Here is a 12,212-nt window from a genome sequence, read left to right on the forward strand (position 1 = left end):
TGTGATTGCACAACAGCGTAACACTTTGTCACAGTAGACCGCTATTCAGATGAACATGCCAACTACTTCGTTTCCCTCCTAGAGATTCCCTATTTAGAGAGATGGACAGCAGGATAATCTCAGCTTGTTAGTAATTTGAGGAGGTTCATAGGAAAGGATTGTTCACTAGTCAGTTTTTTCCTTCACTGACACGCTTGCTGGACACTTTCCAAGAATCGGCGGCAAAGAGTGTGGTCGTTTCGCTGATTGCGTGACAAGATGTGAAAATTAACACTCGGCTCAATAAAGAGTAATAGGTGCTCCTTGGTTCCTGTTGGAATATCGCTCAGTCGAAAAGATCCTCACCTCATGAATTTTTAAAATGCTGATAGACACATTCAGCAAGGATGGAAGTTTATTAGTGACCTTGTCTGTGATATGTCATTTTTCTTTGCTCGTCTCTCTCTCACACGCTGACATGCTTGACATCAAGCAATCAGTGACGTGTTTACTTACGTTTCTACTTCCGTCCGCGCCCACTGAGTGGTTTCCCATTGTGCATTGAAGTTTAGTCATCATCTCTATCTGCGGAAACATTGTATTAGCTGTCGCTAACGTTAATGTTCAACGAGAGAATTTCGATTCAGCTACTGGGAAAACGCTTGTAAGGTGCACGAAGCCTTAGCGGGTTCATTCTCGCCAAAGCTAGGGACTGTTTTATGAGAATATCAGTTGTTCTAATTACTAAGAATATCAGTTGTTCTTCCGCCATTCCTGCCAAAGTAGTAGACCAGTAGCAAGGGAAGACTTAGACCGAGAAGACCACGTGATTAAACAAGATTTGGGTTTCAGAAAGGTAGGATCAGGAATACACTCGTACACTTATATTTACAGAGCATGTATAGGTTAAGCGTTGACTTTGAATGTCACATTTTGCTTTTATAAGCTAAAACTTATGTGCTGCTTTGGTTAAGTGTTTTTTTAGTAGCTCAAATTTTGTTATGAGTTGTTGATCAATTCAGCAATAATGTAGATTAATCGCAGCTGGGAGAGACCATCTTACATACGCATGACCGTTCGTACCAAGCAAAAGAAACGTCTCTGCCTTTTTTAGGAAGCCAAGTCACACTAGAATAAGAAATATTGTAAGCTTTGAGGTCGGTAAAGAAATAGAGAAAGATATTTTTCGTCTTGTCACGTGGGTGGGACAAAGAAAAAACACGCTTCCTGCATACTGTTAGGATTAGCCATGTCGATAGCGTCATTTTTGTAAACAGTATAGGAAAGATGGTAAGTTTTGAGCTCGGTAAAGAGATAGAGAAAGATGTTCCCGTCTTGTCACGACCGTGGGACAAAGAAAAAATTCTGAGTCCCCATGAGGAATCGAACCTCAAACTCTAGTCACACTAGTTTGCTTCGACTGAACGAGCACAGCCTTATATTCAACATGCAAAGCTCCTAAAGTATCAGGGGTTGTTGAGTAAGGAGTTTAATATAACGGACTGCAGAATGTAGAAAGAAATATTTTTGAATAAATCTAAGCAGAAAGCTTCGTCAAAATGATTCCTTTTAAAGTTGTATTACCTTTCCAGGAGAAAGTCCGGTACAGATGCCTACAAGTAATTTGTTGATTATAATCATCATGATAACAACTACACAATTTGCAAGCGCTATTTTCGTGGTTGCTCTTTTGGTATCAGAAGCCAATGAGGAGAGGGTGTTCGGTACGTAAGCCTGAAAGTTTGAAGAGGTTTTTTCTCCCTCTTCTTCTCTTTTGATAACTATCAAGCTGATTTCATCAATCTCTTGAAACAAAGAAAAAATTGCTTTAACCTCAAGGTTTTAATTTAATATTCCTTTTTATCTGCCATGCTAGTCTACTTCTTTAGCTGAACGATTCTGGTGTAAAACCAACTCATAACCTTTACTATGAATTTTTTGTTTTCCTCGTTATCTGTCTGCTTGAAGAGTGTATTTAAAATAAAAACTTTAACTCTCGAAACTATGTTTAAACAATTATATATGGCAAATTGACTGATGTACGGAGTATTAATTTAAACCAGTCGAACCAAATAAGTAGGTTCTCTGGGTAAATTTCCTAGCTAATAGGTGCAGTTTATTATATGCATAAGGTAAAAATAAAATCATAGCAATATTATGCAAAAAAGGACTTAACATAACTGGTTTCTTAAATTTTTTTCGCTTGGTCCTTTGCTTCTTAACATCTTTTAATTGGGCATTTAAACCCTAAGATAAGAGACAAACAGAAAATTTGGAGAGCGCAAAAGATGGCTCAGCTCGAGGCACATTCGGCAATAACTTTAGCCTCTTGCCACATTCTTCATTTCTCGATGGACCAATTGTTTTAAAGTATTTTAAACGCTGTAGCTTGAATTTTGGCCAATGCCGCCCCAGTAAAAGTCTCATCTACTACAGCAGAGGTTCTTTTTGCGTTTAAAACTTTCACTGAATTACATTTCGTTTTCTTGTAATGCAACAGGAACCTGTAAGATACGCAAAGTATCATGATTGCTGTCATTTAGCCTGGCTTTTTAGAGTAGTAAAGATTTTATACAAGCCAATCTGACTGAGTAAATTCTTCTTCTTACTCCCTTTTAGCCTGAGAAAGTTTACCTGCCCTGATTAAATTGCGCTCAGTCAGCTATGACGTAATTATATGAAGTAGCCCAACTAATGTAATCTTCGTGACTTTTGAATCATGTTCTGTGGACACATCTTTCCCGTGGCGTTGTTGGGTTCACAAAGTTGACTCGATGAAATCGTCAAATATCGATGATTGTGGAACAAACGTATCTGATGCCTAATGCAGAGAGGACGACAGTCTTGACACTTGGAAGGATGAGATTACACAACTATTGAGATTATGTCCTCAGAAAAAGTGACAAAAACTGAAAAAAATTATGAAGTCATCATGATATAATATATTAAGTCGTCTCAGATAACAAGCGCAGTGTGTGGAAAACTTTCATAAAAAAAGGAATAACTTGTCTGTCATAAAATGACAGAATATACGGCAATCCAGTTATCGTCGTTTCTTCGTTTCATATCCAATAAAATCTACTGAGCCTGAGGCGAATAATTGTTTAGTAAAATTGCACGGGTACTTTCGAATAATTTTGTAAATTCCTTTTGATGTTGAAGACATTGTGTTACAATTGTCCTGATATCTCATATCGAGATAAGAATTTGACAGGTTTATGTAGGTCAATCACCAAAAACTTCATATCTTTCTTTTGAAAAGTGTAACGCCATACTTAGCTCTTCAGCATACCGTATGTACTCGATTAAACGCCGCGGTAATTATTCCATTTTTCGTGATTCGATTGCTGCGTTTATTCGAGGGCGGCGTTCATTTAAAATCCAAACAGCAATATGGTAACTGACCATTTTCATCTTAAAAAACAGAAACATGTTTTAGTGTTTGTTTAAAAGTCATATATTTTGTTATATTGTTCTCAATTTCACAATTTGTAAGTTAATAGTACTGCAATACATGAAGTGAACAAAGATCTTGTGTCAAATATGCTTTCTCGATATCAGAACTGGTACATTCAAAAGGATTTGTGCCTGGTTCAGTCAAAATTTCTAACTGTGATCGAAGCACTGATCGCTGTGAGCTTTTTGAGTCTATTAGTTGAATAAACGTCGCAAGATGATGCGGCGTTTATTCGAGGGCGGTGTTCATTAATATTTCTGCTTTAAAATGCGGCGTTTATTCAAGAGCGGCGTTTAATCGAGGGCAGGATTTAATCGAATAAATACGGCAGTATTTTTAACATCGAAAAAACACGAGGAAGCCATTTTAATACCCCTGGTTTAATCAATTTGCACGAGGTGATAACAACGAGTTATGATGGAATCCTCGACGGATCAGAACGAGTGCATCTTTACAGGCTTCTATTCGCCGGAGCAATTATACTAATTTCTTGTCATATCCATAAGAAGAATTCATTAACACCACTTACTACTTTGAATAAATTGTGGCACAATATCCGTGAGCTAATTAAACCACGAAGGCGACGGCAACAAGAGCGTGACGAAACAAAAGATGTAATGAGCATATCAATACTTAGGTCAGTACGACGTTAAGAGGTTGACAGCCCATTGGAAATTAAGGTTGAATGATTTTGAGATATAGAGCCATACTGTTTTTGTAGTCACTTTTTGAGGTAAAGTATAAGTAACATTTCGTTAAATGCATTCACACTTATGCAGAGAGTTGATGGTCGTTACCCGTAATTTATTCTCTGAGACTACCCAGTAATGGTCTACGTATGAACTGTTTTAGGCATCAGTTGGCTGTCGTCATTCTGAAAAGAAGCTTTCAAAAATTAAATATTTTCTGATTATAAACTTAACACATAAAATAAACGCGGAGAGAAACGAATTTTTTCCAAAATATATCATGGACGTTTAGTTTAAGCAAGAGTGAACACTTAAAGTTGTCGACATTGATCAATTTACACCCAGAAACAGATGGTTTGAAATGAAAATACTCTTATCATGGAGTTTGCCTTGACAGATATGAAATGTTTCAGAGCCAAACTGACTGTGCAGTAAGTAGTTCAAATCAACTGGTAGCATCCAAATAGTCTCAGTCTCGGCTCCGCGTAATCCTGGGTCACAAAGTACATTCAAATAGTCTTTGGAAGGTCCAAGAACAGTGAGTCCAGTCCCCGGTTTATTCTTTTAAATTTGTCTCCTACTGGCTGGGTTTCGTCTGAGGTCACGGAAATCGATTATCGCTTAAGCGGTCGGGTTTTAAACAAACTTATCATCTTTTGCCTTATCTTTGAAATTGACAGCATGGTGCTAAGTCTTAAGAGACAGGCATCGAGAAATGATATCCGATCACTGGGGTGATATCTAATGATAAGCTCTGAGCAACTAGCTCTCGCGAATTCTAAAATACTGAATGCGATAGCACTTACAGTTACAAACCCTCTTCACTTAAAGGTACGCCTAGCTTGTAAACAGTTGATTACATATGCATTTAATTTATCTGCTGTTATTGGCGAAGTACAATATAGTCCTTTAGCGCTAGTATAAAATCCGAGCCCTATTTTTTGGTATGTGTTTCTATCTACAAGTATTTTACATACAACTGAGAAACACGTTTGTTTGGTGTCCGTTCACTTTGTTTGCTTGAGTGTGTCGTAAGCTATTCGCAAAACACTTTGAGTATTGATAAACTTACCGTTAAAAACGTATTGTATCTCGATGTTTTGTGGTGTCTACCTTTATAGCACGGAAAGCTGTCGTTATTTGGAAACAAAACTCTAAAGTAGCGGTTTTCCTGGCTAGAGAGGCGACGGATAGCCACTTAGGGAAACAAAGATGTTTTACGATGAGGAAATCATGGGTCGGTTCCTTGAGGGTCCAAAGTAGATTTTTTAATCCCGCATCCCATCGCTGCTTTTCTTTTCATTCCGCCCTCCTGCTGCGATGAACATTTTCATCCCGATCCCGTCTGGTTAAACCTTAGTTGCTCTAGTTCAGCACCAACTGATGGACAAATAATAGCCTTTACAATGCTGATACTGATGAAACACAAAAACGCATCCCATATCCCGCCTCGGTTTTTAAGTCTCACGCTGCATCTCGCCAAACCTATATTGGACCCTCTTCCTTGAAGAATTACTTTGAGACACTTTGATTTACCAACGATCGAAATCAAACTAGGGAGCAAGTTCGATTCTTTTCAAGTTATCCATCAAACAAAAAAAGTTATCCTTCTTAGTGCTAAAGGCCTGACAGTAAAATAACATAATTCACATAATTTAGAGATTCTTTAACAGGATTATTCACTGTAAAAGCTGTAAACAAGGTGTAATAATTGATGGGATAATCGCACGTGTGGTCCGTTTGACCACCCAGGAGTTGTGCATCAGCTGTCATCAACCAGCAATATACCCATGTACATCAATTGTTTCCCGAATAGCACCGGCACACAAAGCTATGATCAAATATTTGGCTAGTAATTTTGAATGAAAATGAGGTGGATTGAAAGTTTAGCGTGCAGTACAAAATGTGGAATACAATCAAATTGAAACCATTTGATTTTAGATGTCGGTGCCCTGCTGAAACATGCATGCTTTGTATAGTTAATCAGTCGAGGTTTATAATAGGACAGAAGTACTAATTAGCGCTTTAAGAGTTATCTAACGAACCAAGAGCTCTGAAGTTGACCAGATGGCCACTTTTCATGCAATGGTTGCGGTAATCCAATGATAACAACTGTATTGACTGAGAAAGAACGATCAGTACGTACAGACGCATTCGGAAATGTTCGAGTCCTCGCAGACGGGTCTAAATTGGAGGCAAGGCGCTGAGATAAATAACTTTATTTCCCTATCTAACGACCTACCAGGTATCATTTAAAGAAATCGAGCTATTGAGTAATTTGATTGGAATTGCTGATTATTGATGGGGTTTTTTTATTGGAAGGGTATACTTTTGAGCAACGTGGGGGACTGTGCTTTTCTTAGTTTCAGCGAGGCCATAAGTAATCGTGCCAACTGGATTTGGTGGCATGATGTTTAATATCAAATAAGCCACTTGAACTACTTTGAAACGATTCTCTTACGCTGAAGATTAAGGCGAAAAATGTATAAACTGAAAGTCGTTAATTGTCTTATTCTTATAAAGTCAAAGTAAGTGTTATCAAAACAGATTATCTCTAGAAAGCTTGTTGCATTTGGTATTTTACTATGGATTCTTTATCTCTGTCTTTATTTGGCAAAAATAAAAAAAACAATTTTTTTTGTCTTAAATATCAAAGAACACAGCTTGGACCGGTTTGTTATCCGGCTCGATATCGGATAGCCAAAGGCGGTACTTTTGAGAGCGCCGCGCCTTTGAGCTGGCGCACATTTTTGACCAGGTTGCCTTTTCGGAGAATTAAGGCGCGCTGTATTCAGTGATAATTGGCATAGGTGTCGGAGTGTATTACTGCTTCGAGCTCCGGCTGGACCATTTCCTCTTCGCACACCTTCAAGGGAAAAGGAAGATTTGAGCATCTGAGGTGCGTTATGTTTTATTTAAATACATGGTTTAGAAATTGTATTCAATCTTGGAAATGGTTATGCTTATTTCCAAAACATTGGTAATAGGTCTAATTTTTTTTTTTTTTTTTGTTAACCAATGGATTCATGGTCTAAGATGTGCACCTAGAACTGACTTTGAAGTTTCCCAAAGATTTCTGGTATATATGTTGCGTGTCAGATACTGATTGTATTGCTCAGAGGGTCTGTCGAAAAACACGTTATCTAATGCCTTTGACATATATATTTTCTGATATATTAGATAGACACGTTCAAAGCCTTCATATACGTTCATGTCACAGCAATCTCAGCAACTTTACGCAATTCTTCAGGAGGATCGAAGTTCATGAGATTATAGGACCTCAGGGCACACTTACCTCTAATCCGACATTAATTGTCTTCATGCACGACAATCTGGCGTATCTTGAGTAAACAATTTTATCTCGACCCAGGAGTTATGTTTTGCTGTTCTTTCGCGCTGAAAGATAAATCCTTTTTGCAATTATCACTTTTGTAATTTCATGTTCAAAACTTAAGGTACTATCAATAGTTACTGGCTTTGTTAGCCAGACAAATACAACATTTTGACGGAATTCTATGTGGAACTGAGCGTTTATGAGAAACATATGTTCGGTAATGATCATGAATGCCAGTTAGCTGACCTGCTGTAAGTAAATACCTATTAGGAAGGAAATATAACAAAAGATTAAGCTTTAATTCATTGAGAGTATGTAATATAACTTTTTTTAGTCTTATTCGAGTGTTATGCGCATTTTATCATAGTTTTTAATGTTAAAATGCGCAATAAAAGTAATAAAAAATGTTATTATTATTATTATGATTAAAGGGAGAGTGACGGAGAAAATTGTAGTTTTAAAATATATTCACGAAGACGTAAGGAAATTTCAACGTCCTTGTTAGAATAAACAAGGTCTAAACAGCCGAATTTTACGGCAGCGTGACTGACAAGTTGAGCAGAAAGACTATGGTGATATAGAAAGGGAAAGGTTACAACAATCTGTTAAAACGTTTTTTTCTTCTTGACCCGTGGTATCCCTTTCAAATGAGGGAATTGGCATGCATGCGTTTCCGCACGCGACGAGAAAACAGACAAGCGCTATGAGGTTAAATCAGTTTTAAGTGGTTATTTCCATTTTGCACACATTTTAATAACTCTAGGAGAATAAGATGGGTTTTGGCATTAGTTATGATGTTTTTATTTATTCCACGGCTCACAAACTAAGTACAAAAGCGGGAGCAATTAAATCCTACGGAAGTGTATGAAACTATGGAAATTTGTGCGACGTAACACAATCAAATTACCAGCCTTATACCCATGGATAGGAAGTGAAAACCTGACAAAGGCTCACCGGTGTACTGCTCTACGCAAAAGTCTGCTTTCATGGAAAGTCACATCACTATATCATAGAAAGATCGGCTAAAGCGTAGATTAACAGTGTGATTGCACAACAGCGTAACACTTTGTTACAGTAGACCGTTATTTCAGATGAACATGCCAACTACTTCTGATCGTTTAAGGGTTTTCGCTTCCTTCCTGGAGATTCCCTATTTAAAGAGATACACAGCAGGATAATGTAAGCTTGTTAGTAATTTGAGAAATTTCATAGGAACCGTGAGAACGTTCTGTTTTCATTGGTCAGCCTCTAAGCGGAATCGCGCGTGATGAATAATTTTTCTTTCTTTCATAGGGCCGTCCCTTTTTTACTTCAGGTTTTCAATTACTAAGAATATCAGTTGTTCTTCCGCCATTCCTGCCAAAGGAGTAGACCAGCAGCAAGGGAAGACTTAGACTGAGAAGACCAAGTGGTTAAACAAGATTTGGGTTTCAGCAAGGTACGATCAGGAATACACACGTACACTTACATTTACAGAGCATGTATTGGTTAAGCGTTGACCTTTGAATGTCACATTTTGCTTTTGTAAACTAAAACTTATGTGCTGCTTTGGTTAAGTGTTATTTTAGTAGCTCAAATTTTGTTATAAGTTGTTGATCAATTCAGCAATAGTATAGATTAATCGCAGCTGGGAGAGACCATCTTACATACGCATGACCGTTCGTACCGAGCAAAAGAAACGTCTCTGCCTTTTTTAGGAAGCCAAGTCACACTAGAATAAGAAATATTGTAAGCTTTGAGGTCGGTAAAGAAATAGAGAGAGATATTTTTCGTCTTGTCACGTGAGTGGGACAAAGAAAATATTCTGAGTCCCTATGAGGAGTCGAACCTCAGACCTTCGGATTCCGCGCTACGATGCTCTACCACCGATGCTCTATGGTGAGGGAGATCTATTACGAAGTTCATATGACACGCTTCCTGCATACTGTTAGGATCAGCAATGTCGATAGCGTCATGTTTGTAAACAGTATAGGAAAGATGGTAAGTTTTGAGCGCGGTCGGTAAAGAAATAGAGAAAGGTGTTCCCGTCTTGTCACGACCGTGGGACAAAGAAAAAATTCTGAGTGAGGAATCGAACCTCAAACTCTAGTCACACTAGTCTGCTTCGATCGAACGAGCACAGCCTTATATTCAACATGCAAAGCTCCTAAAGTATCAGGGGTTGTTGAGTAAGGAGTTTAGTATAATGGATTGCAGAATGTATAAAGAAATATTTTTGAATAAATCTCTGAGGAGAAAGCACCGCCAAAATGATTCCTTTTAAAGTTGTATTACCTTTCCAGGAGATTCCGTCCGGTACAGATGCCTACAAGTAGGTTGTTGATTATAATTATCATGATAACAACTACACAATTTGCAAGCGTTATTTTCGTGGTTGTTGTTTTGGTATCAGAAGTCAATGAGGAGGGGGTATTTGGTAAGTAAGCCTGAAAGTTTGAAGAGGTTTTTTCTCCTTCTTCTCTTTTGATAACTATCAAGCTGATTTCATCAATCTCTTGAAACAAAGAAAAAATTACTTTAACTTTAAATACTCCTTTTTATCTGCCATGCTAGTCTACTTTCTTTAGCTGAACGATTTTGGTGTAAAATCAACTCATAACCTTTACTAGGCATTTTTCTTTTCCTCGTTATCTGTCCGCTTGAAGAGTGTATTTTAACTATTGTTGGAATTGTTTAAACGCACCCATTTTTTACCTACTTTTACATCCAAGTAAAGAATGCCTAAAACTTGAACGTCTGCTCTATCGAATCGATGTTTCCTCAGCTTGATTGAACCCAGCGCGAAGCCAATCTGAAGTCAGTACAAAATGTATGTAAGCCCTAGAGGAAAAAAAATGCGAGAAAATACACCCGCTAAGGTCTCACAAGTACTATGAGAATTAATTATGACCTAATCCCTTGAATGAGAGGAGAAAAGAGAGAAACAATCTTTCTCTGGTCAAATTGAAAACAAAGGAAAGAAAACCACTATAGGACAATCTCTACGTTGAAGGGACTTTAACAAAGTGTTCTCAAAACTGATATTAACATCCTCTCTACAAATTGATTTTCTTTGCCTCTGGGTAAGAGAAACGTAAAACTAATTGTGCTAATTACTCTGTATTTGAACAGGTCAGTGGGTCGTGGAAGCCTTATAGCTGCGTGCGCAGTCCAGGAACGTGCCGAATTTCATGAGCTATATCCATGCCTCAATTAAACTGTTATTGACGACTGTAAAGTAAATGCTAGGTGGTTAAACATTTTATCGATCTATAGGTAATAGTTGGAAAGGACATTTTAACAAATACTTTTGTAAATATTTCTTAGTTTTGTTGAAACGTAGAGCTCAACGTAAAATGCATTTTTTTTAAAGGAAATTTTGCTATAGTCGTTGAGTAGCCTAGTTCGGAATCGAACATCTTGATGTATAGAAATTGCATAGAATGAAGAATTTAAATTGTAAACAAAGAAGTGGAATAAAATTGCTCATCCTTCCTCAGTGTTATTGTGGAAAGTATATGCAATGTAAAGCTGAATATGTGGTCGGGTGCAGCTTTCCTTATCCTAGCATTTAGCTCTTTACATATACTCACTTGCAACAGAACTTGTCGTTCCTTGTCCCGACAACGGCGAACTATCACACTACCGGTAACCATCACAAAGGTCATCGAATGACTGAGTGTTCTTAACACAAGAAGCTTAGAAGCATTTGAATTTATTTGCGATTAAGATGTTTCCTGTTGGTCTCCTGGCGGGATAACTTTCATTAATACCATTGTCGGTGAGTTGGTTTTCTTGCCGGTTTATTTATTCCTTCGATATTTCAATCACAATCGTGTTTTGGATTTGATAAAATTATTTTTCAAGGACAGAAAAGTTTGTGTCACCTTTTTACTGACGCAAGTAACACAACATTATTTCATAAGGTACTATGCTCTATTAGCAACTGTGCTCATTTAGAAGAGTTACGTTCAACTGAGCCAGCAACTTCAATAGCGACAATGCAGTTACTTTTCCTGCCAAGGTGCACCACGGTTTTTGATCGTGTAATTTAAAAAATTGAAAAATTTAAATATATAAGTTTTTCGTTTGAAACCCATGTAAATTTTGTTAATGGTCACTCGAAACCTTTTTTTTTCAAGCTATACTCACCTTATGAAATAGGCATATTATCCAACTGAGAAATGTCTTCATTCCGTGGCAATCGTTAGGGCAAGCGAGTAGATTATCAAGTCAAATGACTGATAGACAGTAGCCATAATAGACCATTCGTCACATTTCTCACCGGGGAGGGGGAAACAGAGTAGGTCAATCGTTTGCCAAAAGAGTACAAAGAGGGACTATTTAAACAAAAAACTGATTGCAAATTGACTGACAATTAGGAAGAAATCAAACACATTATAGACCATTGTGGGGGGATCAGGTAAATTTTGTGTTGACACAACCTTTCAACCCTCCCCAGGTGATAAATGAGTTTTAAATATCAAATTCCCTTGGATTGAAACGACCGGAAGTTGGTGATACTTCCGACCGCCAAAACGTCAAAACTTAAATCACATGACATGCATATTGCTTCAAGACCGAGTCGACCAGACCTGAATTACAATTCAGCACCTAGCAATTTGCACAGCCTGATTATTTACAAGAAATACAGAAATTTCCAATCAAAGAAACTTTCAAGGGTTCGAGGTTCAACACTTCCGAGAGAAGCATTCGAATGTGTTTCAACTTTAGGCTATCGACAAGCGAAAGCGTACGTTGTGCACAGTTTGTC

General features: G+C 37.7%; 1 long non-coding RNA gene across 1 annotated transcript; it reads left to right on the plus strand.

The window, feature by feature from the left end:
* The first annotated feature begins 656 nt into the window (after positions 1 to 656).
* On the plus strand, positions 657 to 10,907 carry LOC131777166 (uncharacterized). The gene is made up of 4 exons (XR_010715755.1): positions 657 to 835; positions 8,753 to 8,897; positions 9,742 to 9,875; positions 10,571 to 10,907. It is a non-coding gene; the product is annotated as an uncharacterized lncRNA (long non-coding RNA).
* The last annotated feature ends 1,305 nt before the right edge of the window (positions 10,908 to 12,212 follow it).

The sequence above is a fragment of the Pocillopora verrucosa genome, chromosome 11 (genome assembly GCF_036669915.1).
Source record: "Pocillopora verrucosa isolate sample1 chromosome 11, ASM3666991v2, whole genome shotgun sequence".
Classification (NCBI taxonomy): Eukaryota; Metazoa; Cnidaria; class Anthozoa; order Scleractinia; family Pocilloporidae; genus Pocillopora; species Pocillopora verrucosa.